The following is a 17,077-nucleotide window of genomic DNA, read 5'->3' on the forward strand; positions in this document are numbered from 1 at the left end:
GCCCCACAAGAAGGGGCTCCAGAGGCCAGCCTGCAAGCAGGGGCCCGGGGGGGCCATCGGCCAGAAACTCAGGGAGAAGGCACGGAATGAGGGCCGGAAGGGGAGAGGAGGCGGGAAACCTGTATTTCTAACCAGTCCGATGCATGACTGAGGTTTGGTGGGGAAGAAGGAAAAGGGTGGGTTGTGTTGATGGAATGTGCCGTTTGCAGAAGCAGCAGCGGCCCGTGTAAATGGATACCCACACTCTGTAAAGAATTTTCCATGATGACATGCGCTCGTCTGTCAAGCACACCACCCATTGCCCTGCCGCCTCAGGACATTCGTGGAGCATTTCTCGGAAGGGCCGTGAAAGTGGCAAGTGGCGAAGATCAGATTAATCTCTGGTGGAGACGTGCCCTGCCCTAAGGAAGCTCATTGTCTAGCGGATCAGGTCATTTAAGTGTGAGATCACCAGGGCATGCAGATAGATACCCGGGCATGCAGATACCGACAGGAACAGGAGAGCTAGAACAAAACACTAAGGATTATCCAAAACGTTGCTTAAAAACGTAAATCTATGTTCAAAGCCAGAGAATGAGGAAGTACAAGGCCCCTGTCTGTTAATGTTAAACAGATGGCAGGTAATGCACAAGCACTCACTTGGCTCCCCTTTGACTTCCACCTTTGTGATCACAAATATCAACCTTAAGCTGGACATAAATGTCAGAGGACTGAAGCCCAAGATAAATGAAGAAAATCCGGCAAGAACACCTTGAAGCAGGAGCTGCATCTCTGAGAAAGCAAGAACCTAGAGATGAGATTGTGGCACTACCTGCCGCCATCTCCATGGAATCCTGGGAGGACAGGAAAGCTTTCCAAAGACCAGCTGTTCCGATTTTCACAATGAGGAAAAGGGTGCACTCTGGAAACTCGGAGAGCAGACCTGAGCTCTTGCAGACTTCTAAATGGGGACAGCAGGATGTTTGGAACATTAAGAAAGAAAAGGAAGTGGTGGGCACTAGAAGCTAGCATAGGTTCACCAAGAACAAGTCATGCTCGGCTAAATGCATCTCCTTTCCCAAAGGGACTGCAAAGCCTTGAAGTTTTATGGAATGGAGTCAATCTAGATTTCAGCAAGACAGTTAACAGATGGGCTTGAAGATAGTCATATGGACAAGACAGAGAAATATGGGGTGAAGCTGGAATTAATCGGGCAGACAAACAACCCTAAGGAGTACTGATCATTATCAACCTGGATCAAGGTCTCCATTATCGTGCGAAAGGCCTGGCTCCTTCAATATTTTAATCAACTCCACCGTGAAGATACAGAGGGTTTACTGGCCGAATGTGCTGAGGTTGCACAATTAAGGACAAGGATGGGATGGGAAGATGGAGAACACATTGCAACTGGCAGTGCCAGGACTCAAAATCATGTGGACTGGACAGTGGGCCAAAACTAACAAGATATAGGTGTCCTTTTAAATTCCACAGTCTTACATGTTGGACTGGAAAAGAAAGGTATAGGATCCAAGGGAAAAGTCCTTGAGTGTCAGCTGACCACGAACCAACAAGCGCTAGGGTGGCTGCCAAAAGAAAAGTCAATACAGTCTCAGGTGGCAGCGTCCAGGGCTGGGGACGAAACGCTCCCATTGTTCTCTGCGGGTCAGACCACACCTGCCCCACTCTGGTGCCAGACTTCTCACCGTCTGTTCACTAATGGGCCAAGGGCCAAGAGGGGACAAGCTGCCCTTAGCAATGATCAAGTTCTGAGGACGGCAAGTGTGTCGGCCAGGGGTGACCACCACTCATCAGAGCTGGGGAAGGGGTTGCTGAAGGTGGTTGGACAGAGTTTGGAAATGCCGCCCGAGGGCAGTTTTTTATTGTCGCACAGTCCCTTCGGCAGCATCGTACGTGCCAGGCCCCGTTCTCGGCACCGTGGCTCCAACAGCAAAGAGGCAGAACCTCTACCCGCGCCGTACTTTTCCTTTCCTGGATGATGGGGATGGATTTGCTGGCAACCAGTGGGCAGGGGTCGGAGCTGCTCAACGCCCTGCGAGTCACGGGACAGTCCTGTGCACAATGCCAACACCATGCCCACTGGGAAACACTGGCTCAACAAAGGACGTCTGAGACTTAGGAGCTGATCTGGGATGAGCTAAGGGGATGCCAAATGTAAGAGCTGGCTGAAAGGGTCAGCGGAGCGGGCTCTGACAGGTGAAGCGGGCTGCGCTGCCCGCCCCTCCGGGTGACAGCCGTGCAGCCTCAGCCTGGCGCCCTGGGTGAGCAGGGAGCCGCAGCCTCACCCACTTTCCCCGGGGCCTCTGTTATCTCCGTGGTCACCCAGAGAGGGCAGGCAAGGGAGTGTCCCACAGGGCCCCCTCGTCCCCGGGGGCTGCAAGCACTGCTGGTCCTTATCCAGCGGCTGAGGTTATGCCCACCGGTCAGGTCGGGAAACTGAGGCTGAGAGAGGTGCAATGGCAGGACTGGGCTGGGGCAGCTTTCCATGTGCGCCACTCTCCACCTCCCTCCCTCCACTGCTCTGACTGGCCCTGGGCCCCCTCAGCGCCCCTGGCTGACGCTCACTCTCTGCTCACAGCTCCCCCCAAAGCAGCTGGCCTGGAAACCAGCGTAGCTCTGCGCGGCGCTAAGGGGAGACATCTAGGGTCTCCACACCACCTGGCCGGCTCACCTTTGACTCTGCCAGGCTTCAACTGACAGGCGAGGAAAGCCACGCTCAGGGAGCGGCGTCCCGGGGGGACCCGGAACGGCTGCCCCCTGGGGACGGTCGGGCCGACGAGGCGGAGGCTGGTCTCCCAGCACAGAGGGGCTGACCCGGGATGGAGGTCACCCCTGGGGGAAGGGGAGGGACACGGCGGGGCCAGGCAAACACCCTGACAGACGAGGTGTCCTGTCCTCCGGGTTAGAGAAACAGCTCTCGCGGGAGGGGGCGGCCCCTGCTCACGCCCACGATTCTTTAACTTGGCTCCCAGAGCCACACAAGACAATATTTTCATTTTCCATCTAAGCCTGCAGAGTGGTGGGAGCGGGGAGCCTGTGCACAGCCCAGGCCTGGCCCGCGCCTGGGGACGGAGGAGCCTGCCCCCTCCAGGCCCCTCCTAAGCCAGCAGCTGGGGTCTGCGGGGGCTGCCCATGCACAAGGGTTGTGCTAATAAGTGCTCTACACCCGGGGACTTCGCTGCAGAGGAGGGAACCCTGGGGGCAGCCTTTTTTTTCCAAAGCAAATGAGAATTTACGGCTTAGGGAGGTTAAGGAAGTGGCCCAAGTTCACAAAGGTAAAAGCAATGAAGCAGGAAGCAGATGGAGCTCAGTGGTTTAGCACCTGCTTCCCACGTATGAGGGCCCAGGTTCAATCCCTGGTACCTCCTAATAAAATAATAATAATAAAAATAAACAAATAAAAGGAAAGCAGGACTGGAACCCAGGCCCAGCTGGGTCTTCACTGCTGACATCCCCTCCCCTTTTCCCAGAAAGGCACAGGATGGAGGCCCGTGCAGACTTCCAGCCCTTCCCTCCCACCAGCTGAAGCAACAGCGCCCTAAAGCCCATCCATCCGCTGACCCAGGCGCGGCCCTTCTGGCCGGCCCTCCCGGGAGGCAGGAGCCATCCCTGACCCCACAAGCCCACTCCCAGGCACCCCTCACCCTCCCCGACGGCCCAAGGCTTCAGGGCAGCAGCGACGAGACGAGGGGGCGCGCCCTACCCTGGGACGCCCGCCTGCACTCAGCGAGGCAGGCTGAGGCCGGGGCTTTGCCGTCTGGGTCAGCCCGGGGAGGTCAAGGCGACCTGGCACCCACAGAGCCGCGCCGCCCGCCTCCAGCTCCCACAGCCACAGGCCTCTCTCCCGCCACCCAGATGCGGCCTTAGGAATCCTCCTCGGTTCTAGCCGTCACCCAACCCGGGGCCTCTCGGTGGAGCGTGAGCGAAGCTCCTGTGTCATCCTGCCCCGCGTCGATCCTTATTTCATTCCACCTAGGCCCTCCTGGCCCTGGTATAACAGGCGAATCCTCCTACGTGCACAGTCCTCCGCTGTGTCGAGAAGCCTCGTGCTCTTCTGCGGTGGGTGGGGCACGGCCTACTAGACCTTATTTCACAGATAACCACAGTTGACCCTGGAGCACCTATAGCAGGCACTGAGCTAAGCCTGCTGTGATTAATATCCCCATTTTACAGATAAGGACACTGAGGAGTGGAGAGTAAGTAACTCCGCCGAGGAAGGACGGAGCAGAGGAAGGACCAGGTGTTAGTTTCCTGCAGCAGGAGGGCAGGGCTGGCTGGGACAGATCGGAAGATACTGCCCCCCATTTTCTGCCCACCTCCTGCCTTGGGTTCCTGTCTCTCTCCACTTTAACAACGCAAACCTTCCATTCCAAATCCGATCTGTTTCCTTGGCCACACAGGGCCTTCAATAATAGATGTTTCCAAAAAAATTCACTGTGGGGGTTGGGGGGTGGAGCTGTGGCTTAGCAGGTGTTCCCTGGCCATTGGCCATCAGCGCCAGAGTCAGGGGGCAGGGAAATGTGTGTGTGTGGGGGGGGATTAAAATTCTCTGTTGAAAGCATGAAGGTCAGGGGGAAACAGAGGCACATCCAAGAAGTCCCGCCCCTATCCCCTAGAAACCCCCCTCTCCTGACCACCAAGAGGCCCCCCAGAGGCTCCCAGAGACCCCAACCAGCTCCCACCCAGCCAAGCCAGGCAGGTGGGCAGCAGAGGGGAGGCGACACCTGGCACTGGTCCCTCCACTGCACTCCTCCGGGGAGGCCAGGGTGGCAGGCGGCTCCTGTGGTCCGGTTCCCCTCCCAGCTGCCTCTAGCCACGACGGTTTCACGACAGAGCCGACCGCCCAGCCACCGGCCCTGCCCACTGCTCTCCCCGTGTCCATATCAGTTTATACGTCCATCTGACTCTAGCAGGGAACTGCGCAGGGAAGGGGCCCAAGGGTGGGGTTGAGGCCCACAGGGGTAGGGCAGTTCCGTGCAGGACAGAGGGAAACAGATGAGCAGGTGACATGAGCCAGTGCATCCCAGGTACTTCCCAGGCAAGCATGCGCAGCTCGGGCTTGTTCAGAAGGGTTTCTCACATTCTTGAAAGTCATGAACAAAGAGGAGGGGACACCCCAGACCCTGTGTGTCGGGGCACCCTTCGTCACCCTGCAGCACAGTTTGAGGACCACGGGGCTGGTGGGCAGTGCTTGTTTGCCCAGATACTCTCAATCTCAACTCTCTTATTCCCAAAACAAACGAGAGAATTTAAAACCACAGCCACCTTCCCTCTCTCACTCTCCATCTCTCAGACTGATCCAACTACCCAAACTATTTCCTAAAGATTTATTTGGGGGGGAGGGGGGCTGGGAGAGGGGGAAATTAGAGACTACTTTCAGATGAGGAAATGAAGGCTCAGGGACTTTAGATAACACACACCTGGGAATGTAATACTGATGTGGGGGCCCCACCCCAGACAATCTGTTGCGCTGATCTCGGATTTTTCAAAGCTCCGGGAGCGATTCTAAGTTGCAGCCCCTGCCTTCCCGGAGGGTGATGGAGGAGGGGGCTGAGTGGGGGCCTCCCATCTTCCAGCCCAAGGCTCTCTCCAGGAGTGAGGATGGGAACACCGCTGAAGGAATTCTTGGTATTTTCTCTCCACCCTTCCGCCACAGCCCAGGTGACCAGGGCGTGGCGTGGAGGGCAGCTGCAGTTTATGGGCCCAGTGGGTGCCACCCCGAGCTCAGTGTGGGCTGCAGGCCCAGCTCTCCCCCCGTTCTGTCCCTCCCCAGGGAGGAGATGGCGTCTCAGGAGACCAGAGCTGGGGCTGTTGGAAGGTTAACTTCGGTAACTTCTTTTTTGCTTATCTGCATTTTCACGTTTGCTCCAACACTTACATGTAGGAGTTATAATTGGGGGGGAGGGGGTTGGGGGAATAAAAGAAGGTCAAATAATTGTTGAACACTTGGTGTGGAAGGAGGTCAGCCCAGGGTCTGAAGCCCAAGTTCTAGCTCAACTCTGCCACTTGATTTTCCAAGAACGTTCAATCTCTTTGCCCACTTCCTTCTTAAATTGATGAGCTTGGTCGAAGACCCCTAAGGTCCCTGCCTTGGGTAGGTGATGCCTGCCTAAAAGTCACACTGCCCACTTGGAGCCACGACCTGTGGGCTCCGTTCGGCACACGCCCTGCTTCCCTCGACCTCCCACCGTTCCACGCCACATTCCAGAAAATACAGCTTTGCTTATTTCGGGAAATCGGCTCGCTGGCCAAGAGTCACCCCGTGTGCCAGGAGCCCCGTTCCCAGGCCCACTCCTGCTTCCTTCCATTTCTCCCCGGGGCTGCTGGAGGCTACAGTGGCGCCTCATTGGTCTTTAAAATAATGTGCCCCCCCTTCCCCAGGGCACCGGCCCAGCCCAGAGAGGAAGCGCCTCATGGGTGGGACTTTGTGCAAACCCAGATCTCCCACCCCACTCTCCCACTGTGACCCTGCATCAAAATGAAGACCCCAAATCCCAGAAACCAGGCAACCAGCCCCATTAGGCAAGGTGAGAAGTGCTGCACTCCCCCCACCTACTGCACACGGGAGGGGTCACCATACTACTTCTTAACTTTGAATTGAGTTTGCCTGGATGAACCTGAAAAAGTACTCATGCTTGGGTACTACCCAGAGGGAGAAAGAATTGTCTGGGTGGAACTGGGGACCTGGGATGCTTAAAAGCTCCCCAGGTGATTCTAATCCAAGCCTGAAAACCATTGCCCGGGCCGCACCCTCCTCCCAGTTAGGGAGCAGGACCTAACTGCCCCCCCACCCCGTCCTTCCCAGCCCGTGTCCTGGAGGAGTCGGGGCAGCCCCATGCACACGCCTGCCCCCTGGTCCACCTCTGGGTTTCCTTTCTGCGCTTCCCCCACGCCCTCCCTCCCTCCCTCCCAGGCCATCTCTCAGCAGCCTTTTCAGAGCCCAGAGGCACCTGTGCCAGATGTGAGCGCTTTCCGCAGAAACCTCTGGGCTTCCGGGAGCCCTGTCCGTGCTCTGGAGAGACAAAGAAAACAAGGCAGGTGACCCTGCCCCATTGTTCTCCGGCTGGCGGTAACCCCCAGCGGCCCGGCCTCCCCTCCCGTGAGAGTCAAGCCCAGGGCAGAGCTTTGCGGGGACAGGCTGGCCTGGGAGGGCTGCGGGGTTTGCTAAAACCAACAGCGAAGGGGCAGGTGGGGTGTGAGCTCAGGATGGGACCACAGCAGGTCCCCCAGGCACCCGGAACGCTGAGCCGACGCCTGGAAATCCCTGGGTATGTGGACGCACAGAGGGGAGCTGGCCCTGGAGTGGGAAAGGGCCCCCCTTCTCCCCGCCACCCCCAAACACGCACACCAGATGACCCTCCAGAGACATGTTCTCAAAATCCACTACCCCTCCCATCTTCTAAAAGGCAGGTTCCCAGTGAGTCCTGGGCGACAAGAGCCAAACCCCCAGCTCACAAGCACTGCCCTGCTCTGGGGCGGCTGAGCTCGGCCCCGTCCTGGGGCGGCATCTGTTCCTTATCTGGGGTGCTGGGGTCTCCCCTCCTCCCAGAATTCAGCTCCTGGGAGGGTCTGACACCTCCCTGCCCTGACAGATGCGGAGGTGTCTCCCATCTGACAACTGAAGGAGGGGAGTTGATTCAGCAGGACCCCAGGGCTTGCAGGGCAGGGTGGGGCAGGTCCCCGCCCCCCCTGTGGGGGTTTGGGCTCAGCAGGCAGCTGCCCTCCAGGGCGGATTCGGGAGCGGGATTCCACTCTGGGCTTGCTGTCCTCAGGATGCCCACAACGCTCCCTGGGCCCCACTTTCCTCCCCCAGGACAAGGTTAAGGAAAGCCCCGAGTCAGCACCCCCTCTTCCCACCACACCCCGCGCCCATCACCTACCTGTCCTGCCCTTAACTCCCCCGGCCACAACCGCACTGAAGACACAAGCTCCTGTAAGGAGGACAGACTGAAATGGACGGGATGCCCGGGTTACAGGAAACCAATCACAGAGGCCAGGGGCGCGGCTCAAGTCCCACCGCAGGCTGATGACCACGCAGAGGAGAACCAGCCAGAGGCCCCGGACGCCCGCCAAGGGTTCTCACCACTGAACTACCGGACCATGCACCCCCCACCCTGGGACTGGCCTGAGAAGTGCCAGCCAGAGCAGAGGAGGAAAGTGGGCAGGTAGACACGGGTGGCGGGTGAGCGATCTGAGGGCTGTGCAGCCACATGCACGGATGTCACCCGGCCCATGTCATTTGGGGTTAGAAGCATATGCCGAGGCTCCCCGCCTCCCCACCCCCAGGCCTGGCGGTGCCTTGGATTTGCACCGAGCTTGCGGTGGGGTAAGGCGCTAACACGGGAAGTACCAGCCACCCAAGGTTTCTAACAGCAGCCTCCAGCGGTCCACAAAGGAGGGCACAGGAACTGCTGACTTGCCGTCTCTCCCTCCCCGGCTGACGATGATCTAGCTCGCCGGGAGGCCAGCGTCCTGCCCGTCTGGATGGCGGCCTGCACAACCCAGGCTGGGATGCTCAACCCCCTTCAAAATACCACCGAGAGAAACGATAACCGTCAGGTGTGAGACCCTCCCTGCGCAGAGGCCGAGGGGAGAGGCCCTGGCTCTGCAGCAGAGCCTCTCGGGGCAAAGCTATCGCCCCCTCTGAAACTTGGTTTCTGTATCTGGAAAATGGGGGCATCACGGCGTCATCGGGCTGCGGTAAGGATTACACAGGGTGTGCTCTGACCACGGGCACCGGGGAGGAAATCAGAGTGGATGTCGTCGCTTAGCATAACAGGGGGCCTCGGGAGGGAGCTCCATGCTAAGGATGGTGCCTGCTGCACGTGGTCTCCAGAACTGCAACAAAGGGGAAAGCTGGCAACACCCCACCTTCACCGTCTACCACCCGCAGAAAGCCAGGGACAGCACCCATCGTGGCTCTGCAGGCCTCCTGCGCAAAGCCCCTTTGCTCGGGGTCCCCCGTTAGCTCTCCCTCTCTTGCTTCAGTCAGATTTCCCTTCGCACCTCGCCTCCTCAAGATGCCTTGCCTACCATGCAATCTCAAACAATAAACACCTGTCCCACTCCCATCCCTCTTTGTTCCTACAAGGCACTCGGTTAGGCACCTGCTCATCTGGCTTACAATTCATTTCCCTGGACGGGATCGTGAGCTCTGAAGGCAAAGGACTCTCTCATCCCCTAACCCACAGTCCCCAGCACAGAACTGGCAGTAGAAGGAGATCTAGCAATCTGTGCTGAATGAATGAACGAACGAATGAATGTGTCTTCAAGATGCATGCCTGCGCCACCCAATCCTCCCGGGGCACCCCAGCACTCCCAAGTCTTCCCCGTTTTACTTCCAAACTGGGGGGCACGAGACACGGCTGTGGGTGCCAGCGTCGGGTTCACGTGGACTCTGCCTCTGCTGGAGAAGGCGGGCAGCCCTGCCAAGCTTTGTGCTTTCCATGCTCCAGTGCCTTTGCCCCTCCCCGCCCCCCTGCAAGGTCCAAGCCCCCGGAGGTGCTAGCCCCTGGTGAGTCAGCTCCTACGTGGACTTTAGAACGGTTCAAATTCCAGAGGGAGGAGGGAAGCAGGTGGGCAGGGATGGGGAGGTCGCAGGGAGGCCGCAGGTCTTCTGACACCTGCCCCTGCTCTCTTGCTTTCCCCGGCATGAGAAGGAAGAGCGCTGCTCCACAAAGTGCTCCTTTGCGCCCCAGGGGCTCCCAGCTCTGCTGCGCTGGACACAGTTGCCTGCCCCCCCCACCAAGGCACCCCCCAACACCGCCACCCCAGGCTTCTGCCTCCATGGGACAAAACCTGCCACTGGGCCCTGCCACTTGCTTTCCTCCAGGTTACACCTGTGCCCTAGAGAAGGGCTGTGCTGACACCCTCAGCCCACCTCTTGCCCCTCGGAACGCCCCAGGCCCCCTGCAAACTGCCCCCCAGGAAAGCACCCCCGCCACCTACTCTTGCCTCCTTCCCCGCTCCCTCTGCCTGTGGCTGGCAGCTCAGGGTGATAAGTAAGCCCAAACTGTTTTCTGGAATTACATACTTGAAAGCCGCTAGAATGGAAAATTTTATGTTATAGGAGATGGGGACTAGCTCAGTGGTTGAGTGCATGTGTCACATGTACGAGGTCCCAGGTTCGATCCCCAGTATCTCCTTTGAAAAAAAAATTATGTTGTATATGCTTACCCCAATTTAAAAAAAAAGAGCCACTCATCCTTGAGGACTGGGGTTCCAACGATAAGGGAGAAGAGGCCTACCCATGTATTATAATTTAAGATGACAGGTGGCTAAACTGCAAACCTCTTCATTAATTTAAATAATAATAATACAAGCCCTAAGGGGCTCTGGACAGGGGTGATAATCCTGCAGCAGGGGTGGGACAGCTGAGTTTCTCTTCTCCAGTGAAATAAGGGCACTTCCTGTTTACAAACGACCCCTTCTTACCCAAACCTGGTACCGGAGGGATTTGTCCAAGAACGTCTTCTCGATTTGTCCAAAGACCACGTCCTCATCCACCTCTGCCTCCCTGCAGGGTCCTGCCCCAATTCCTCTCACAGCTCCCTGCAGGGTTCTCCTGGGGGGGCCAACCACCTGTCCCCAAATCCTTATTATTGTGTCCGACTCTAACCCAAATCCCTCCGGCTGCGGTCCAAACCCATTTCCTCTGGGGCAGTCTCCGGCTGGAGACGGACAACAGCTGGTTTCCATCCTCTCTGGAATAAATCGCACACGAAACCACCGGCAAACCAGCACCGGCATCCTGGGACGGACGGTATTCTTTGTGGGGTGGGAGGCCTCCTACCTCGTCAGCCCCCAAATCACAGACATAGACCCCACAGGAAAAACAAATAGCAATTAGGGGTAACAGCCGAGACCAATTCCCCACAATCACGCCCCAGGTGCCCAGATACAGGCACAAATCTCTGCCCACACCAGCTGTTCCAGGGGCCAAGGTCCCTTCCCAAATCCCCATTTGGACCTCACAGGAATAAAATAGAAAGAGGATTCCCAAACAGTGTGGAAGAGGGGAGGGGGCGGCGCTTGACAGAAGAGGCTGGCGCCCCGTGACCGCTGTGCCCACCCGTCAGGAAGGCGGCGGGCGGACCAGGTACGGCTGCGCCCACCTTCCCCACCCTGCGTGGGTGCCCCCTGCCCACCTCCCACGCCCAGCAGACGGGACAGCGGGACGTGACCGGGTTTTAGAACACAGGGCTCTTTTGTGCTGAAGGTACGGAAAAGTACAGCCAAGCGTCCTAGCGCCGAAAGGCTGCGCGGGGGGTGGGAGGTGCACCCCAGCCCGCGGGCCTAGGATCAGGCAGGCTGGGCAACAGGAAATGGAAACTCTCCCGACACACACGAGAGAATCTTGACTCTGAGACGCCACCCGTTGCGAAACACAAGGAAAAAAACCGAGGACCGTGCCTCATCGACACAGTCTCCGCTTCTTCACAAGGGCAGTGGTTTTATGTCGTTTTTATTTTTGTATTAGAGAGGCTGTCAGCTTACCACACCATCACGCGCTCGGCTCGGAATTCGCACACGGCGCCCCTCCACCGACACCTTACGCTGTTGTGGAACATCTGTTACAGATTATGATGGGACACCATCGTCAGACCGATACCGCTCTCCGTGGCCCGTGGCGGGCGGTGGGCATGTTTTTCCACACACCCCCTACCATTCACACGATGTGTTAGCATTGCCCGTTTGTTCTAGTTCCCGGGAGAACGCGCCTGTGTTTGTGCTGTTAGCCAGTCGGTCCTCTACCACGCGATTCACAGCGTTACACGGGCCCACGCCTGGGACCTTCTACCCCAAGGGGACGCTCAGGCTCTCACTTTCGTCACAGAGTTGTCGAGCTTGCGAGTTTCCCGGTGGGGGGCCAGGGAAGCCCTGCTCCTGAGCGTCGTCCTAGTACCCTCCCGTAAGCCCGTGCCACCCACCCGCGCTCACTCCAAGGCTGCCGCGCCAGGCCTCCCCTCTCCCGCCCGAGGGCAGGAAGGAAATCTGACTGGGGACCAGCGTGACACCACAAACCTCAGCAGACCCCTACCTGGACTCACATGCTGCCCAGGAGAACCCTCAACGAGTTCCGTGTCTGTGCAGTCCAATATGGCGGCCACAAGCCACGTGTGACTGGGGAACCGAATTTTCATTTTAGTAAATTTAAATTTACACAATAACTAGCAAAATATTTAATGATGTAAAATCAAACAGCCCGTGCAGGTACATAGTGGAACAGAGTCTTAACAACCAGGTCCTAGCCAGATGCCCCTCTAGACGGGTCATGGCTCCCCGGTGCCCGCAGCTCATCCAAACCTGGCGCTGCCTTCCCCAGCACCTTCCTGACTGAATCAGACACAGTGCTGCGCTGTTTCAAATCCTGCCTTTTTGTGTCGGCTGCTAACCTGGAAGGCTGGGCGAGGCGCACAGGGGGGCCAGGGCAGTCCTTGCCCATGGGCCTCTGGAGAAGCCTTTTCTTGCAGAGGACACTAATTCCAGCACGAGGAATAGCCAGCTGGGGCTCTACCAGGCTTCTTCAGGGAACTACACTCTCTCCTGGTAACTGTCAGCCTGTGTGTGCCGCTGAACTGTCCCGTGTGTAGACCCAAGTCTCCCTGGTTCCCCCAGTCTCTGAAGCCCTTCCCTTCAAAGTGATCAACAGCACTGCTCCCAGGAAGTTCCTACTCTGGCAGCTAAATTACAAAACAACAATAACAAAAACATTCTAACTGGGGAAGTGGATGTGGCTCAAGCGACTGGGCTTCCACCTACTACAAGGAAGCTCCCAGGTTCAGTTCCCAGTGTCTCCAGGAGAAGGTGAGCTGGTACCACCGGCAGGTGTGGTGAGCTGATGCAACAAGAAGACACACCAAAAGAGACACAAAGAGGAAAGACAATAAGAAACACAACACATCAGGGAGCTGAGGTGGCTCGGGTGATTGAGCACTTCTCTTCCACACGGGCGGTCCCTGGTTCCTGGTGCCTCCTAAGGAGAAGACAAGCAGACACTGAGAGCACACAGCAAACGGACACAGACAGCAGACAGCGACTGCAAACAATGAGGAGGGGATGTGTGTGTAAATAAAGTAAATCTTTAAAAAAATATAATTTAAGGATCAAACAGTTCATACTAGCTTCAGAGTATGCTGTTAAAAACGTCTTTATTTGGCTTTGTGTATCTCATAGTAAAAATAACCAGTGTAGAAGGGGCTAATGATATAGTCATATATTTTGCCCTTAAAATTTTTAAAAACTTGTTATAGCAACAATATAACTGCATTATAGAAAACTGGGGAGGCAGAGAAAGAAAAAGTAATCAATAATCCTGCCTTCCCAACGCAGCTCTGCCTAGCTTCTGTTTTTAAATTGAGTTTCTATGTCTCGATGCTAACAGCAAGAACATACCCTCTCACTTGAGCCTCGCTGCTTTGGCTCACACTTCAAACCCACTTCAAGAAACACCAGATTGAAACACCCTGAAACCCCACCCCCACTGTGGGCCTAGGGCAGCTCAGCAGGCTGGGGTCCCTGTCCCAGCCTGCCTGAGGGTTTCCCTCCCCCCAGGCTAGAGCCCATCAAGTCAATCCACATGCGATGATGACACTGTTGTGTGTGCAGAGCAGGCAGGTGTGTGGGACAGGAAGTTCAGAGTCGAGGGGAAATCCTAAGACGTGTATATGATGACCCCAACACACCGTGGATGGAGATGGGGCATTTGACCACAAGCAGCTCTCACCCCACCTCGGGGCATTCTGAAAACAGACGGTGTGCCAAGTCTGAGCTCGTGCACCCTAAATCCTCAGCAGGGAACCTTCTAGAGCTACACCCAAAAAATGGCTCCCATGACCCCAAAGCTGCCCGGACTCCACCCCAGAGAGCCGGCCCTGGCTCTAGACAGACACGCACCTAGAGGGAGGCTGGTGCACCTATCGACCTGTCCAAACAGCAATGACTGTCTCCAGCCAGGAGGGTACTGCACAGGGGAGGGGCGGAGGTGGGGGTCAGTTCTAGGGCACTTCCTGGGGGGAGAATCTGGCCAGGCAGGGCCCCAACTTGGAGGGCTAGGGCTAGAAGTGGATCCCAGATTGGAGGACCCATCTGAAAGGCAAAGGAAGGCTGTCTTTGGGTTTGGAGACTGGTGGGAGAGAGGCTGAAGGGAGAGAGAGGAAATACAGCTTTGCCTTTCAGGGCATTCATTAATAATTACCCTATTACATGGTGCTAGATTTGGGATCCAATGGGGCACAAGTTGAGGGCCTTGACCTCGAGAAACTGCAGGGGGCGTGGTGGGGCTGGTCTGCAGACAGATCAATATCAACTGATGTCAATGTGTGCTGGCAGGGGAGTGGGGGTGGAACGCAGAGGTCGATGGGGCTCAAAGGAGGGCAGCTGCCCAGTCCTAGGGTCAGGGAGCCTCCCTCACAGCTCCAGCCTACAGCAACTTTTCTTCCTTAAGCCCCTGAGGATCCTAAAAATGCTCAGCCTCCCCTGGAACCTTTCACATACACTGCCTGGTGACACCCCGTTTGCCCCCAATTTGCTATGGCCCCCAGCCCACCTCAAAGGCTGAGCTGATGCCTGCGTTTCCCCCTTAGTTCCATAGCCCTCCAGCCGTCACTGGGCACTCAGGTGGCCCTCCCAATGTTCAGAGAGAACCACGGGGCCTAGTCACAGCACGGCCAGGCCCGGACCCCAGCGCTGTCTTCTAGTCCTTCAAACGGGGGCAAGGCCAACACACTGGGCCCGTTCGTTAGGTCCCGAGGCCCGGGAGCTGGGGGAGGTGAGGCGCTGAAAAGCTGATAATCAGGACACCCTCCCTTTTCCTGCTGCCCCAGGGGGTGCTGACAAGACACTCCGGCTTCAGCCTGCCCCACTTAGTCCACTCAGCGCTTATCCCCGTCAGAGAGCAGCGGCCCTGCCACCCGCCCCTCCCAAGGCAGGGAGGGATGCTGAGAAGGGAAGGGCTCCCTTCCAAAGCTAACACTGTCAGGATGCATTCCACGACCCGGGAGGCGAGTTTTATTTGAACAGGAGCGAACAGGAGCGACAGGGAAGGGACAGGGACGAGACCGACGAGCAGATGCCCACCTCCGCCCCGCACCCGGGGGCATGGGAGGATCGAGAACCTTGCATTCGACACAAGGAACACCCGAGCCAAGATAAACTGTTCAGTTCCACAAAGGGCCCACCCCGGGGTCTTCAGCATGCTGCAAAAAAACCTATCTCTGTCCCCAGCATGCAGGCACTAGCTGAGCTGTCCTTATGCCCTCGGAGAACGACTGAAGCTCCTTCCTCCCGATCCTGCAAGGACTGGGAAGCCAGGTGGGGGACCTGCCACAAGGCTAGGTTTAAGCTCAGGGGAAATGGCAGGTCCCAGAAAGAGCCCAGAGAGAAGCCCCACAGCCCAGAGGCAACTGTGTCACCCTCTCGAGTTCCGGCATTCTTTCTTGGGGGCTCCCAGTTTGGGTCTTCAGACCTCACACTTGCTGAAGGGGAGGGGGTGGGAGTGGTGGACAAGCACCAGGGGCTTGTGAGGTCTTTAAGGATGGGGAGATGGGGGACCGGGGCTGGGGAGGGGTCAGAGCTGTCGGCCCCAATTCTGAGCTGTGGTGTCCAATGACATAACCCAGGCTTTCCTGTTTTAAACCTCTAACACCCAAAGGGCAAACAACCCTATATATGGTCAATGTGGTCGGAAAGCAGCGGCACTTTGGAGTTGGGGCCCACCAGGCTGCACGCACCAGCAAGCAGGCACTGGGCCCTTACTGGGTGCTGATTCAGTGCACAAGAAGTAGAAAGAGCAGTCCCAAGCCGACTGGCTTATCGCCCTGTGAGATCAATGAGACTGGTGCTAATTGCGGCCACTTGAGGGTCTAACTACAAAGCAATTCTGCAGAGTTCTGACTCGGGACTCAGGAGGCTTGGCTTCAAACCCCTAGCTAGCTGTGCGACCTAAGTTATTTAACCTCTCTCTGCCTCAGCCGCTAAACGGGGCTGCCCGCAGTGCTGACCTCTCGTGATTGTCGGGGAGTGAAAGAGATGGCTCTTGTAAAGGCTCTAGCGCATGCCCGGCACGTGGCGGGCGTTCAGTAGGTCTCAGCTGCAGTGACTTCTGCTTTTTCTGGCTGTTCCTATGTCTCCCCTTCCCTACACTTCCCAAAGTAATTTGTAAGTGGTTATAAGCCTCCATATCTTTGTTAGAAGTTGAATTCTCGCTAGGAGTGTGTAGGGTTGCAGAATGCCCCTCCTCCCAGGTTAAGAGATGATCTCTGAAGCTCCTGTGCATTGAGGCTGAATGGGATCAGGGTCCAGGAACAGGCGAGGTTGAGAGTCCAAATCACTTGGGAACACGGTGAGGTCTTTGGCTCTTACTCTGAGGGCAAAGAGAAGCTGCGTGAGGGTTTTCTGCACTGGGGGCCCGGGACATGATCTGACCTTGACCACTCCAACTGTCACGTGGAGGTGACAAGGAGGCGCTGCCCCTGCTTCCAAGAAGCCTTCCCTAATTGTCGCATGTTCTTAATTGCTCCTTTATTGCATTTCCCCGCCTAGAATGAGCAGAGTGACCTTGGGCAAGTTACATAACCTTCCAAAGTCTGGGCCTGGGCTCCAGGGCTGTAAAGGAGAGCCAGTTAGACAACCATGAAGCTCCCTGCAGCCTCCATTTCACAATTCACTGCCAGGAGAGGTGCCCAGAGCACGGCCCTCCTCTCTCATCAGTCACCCCTGCCTGCCTAGAACACATGCTCTGGAGAAGCCGACCAAGAGCTCCTGGGGTGCAGACACACGGGCAGTGGGGCCCTGTGATGGGGAGCCTCCTTGCGGAGCAGGGAGGCATCAGATCAGTTCTGCCCGAAGCTGTGGGCAACCCCAGGAATCATCCTCCTTTCTGAACATCCGCTTTGCCAGTTTCAACGTTTGCCTCTTATCCCAAAAGAATGCACCAGCAGACTGCAGGAACAGGAAACCAGGCAGGCCTAACAGTCTCATACAAGTAAAGTAAGTGCTCTGCACCCCAAAACACTAGAAACGGCTCGGGGAAGGAAGGCACGTAGCCTGGATCTGGAAGAGCAGCACAGCATCTGCCAGA

General features: G+C 56.9%; 1 protein-coding gene across 1 annotated transcript in view; it reads right to left on the bottom strand.

The window, feature by feature from the left end:
• The window catches only part of KCNK5 (potassium two pore domain channel subfamily K member 5), a 35,191-nt gene that overhangs the window by 6,989 nt on the left and 11,125 nt on the right, over positions 1 to 17,077 (bottom strand). The gene's annotated exons all lie outside the window — the stretch shown is intronic.

The sequence above is a fragment of the Dasypus novemcinctus genome, chromosome 11 (assembly GCF_030445035.2).
Source record: "Dasypus novemcinctus isolate mDasNov1 chromosome 11, mDasNov1.1.hap2, whole genome shotgun sequence".
NCBI lineage: Eukaryota > Metazoa > Chordata > Mammalia > Cingulata > Dasypodidae > Dasypus > Dasypus novemcinctus.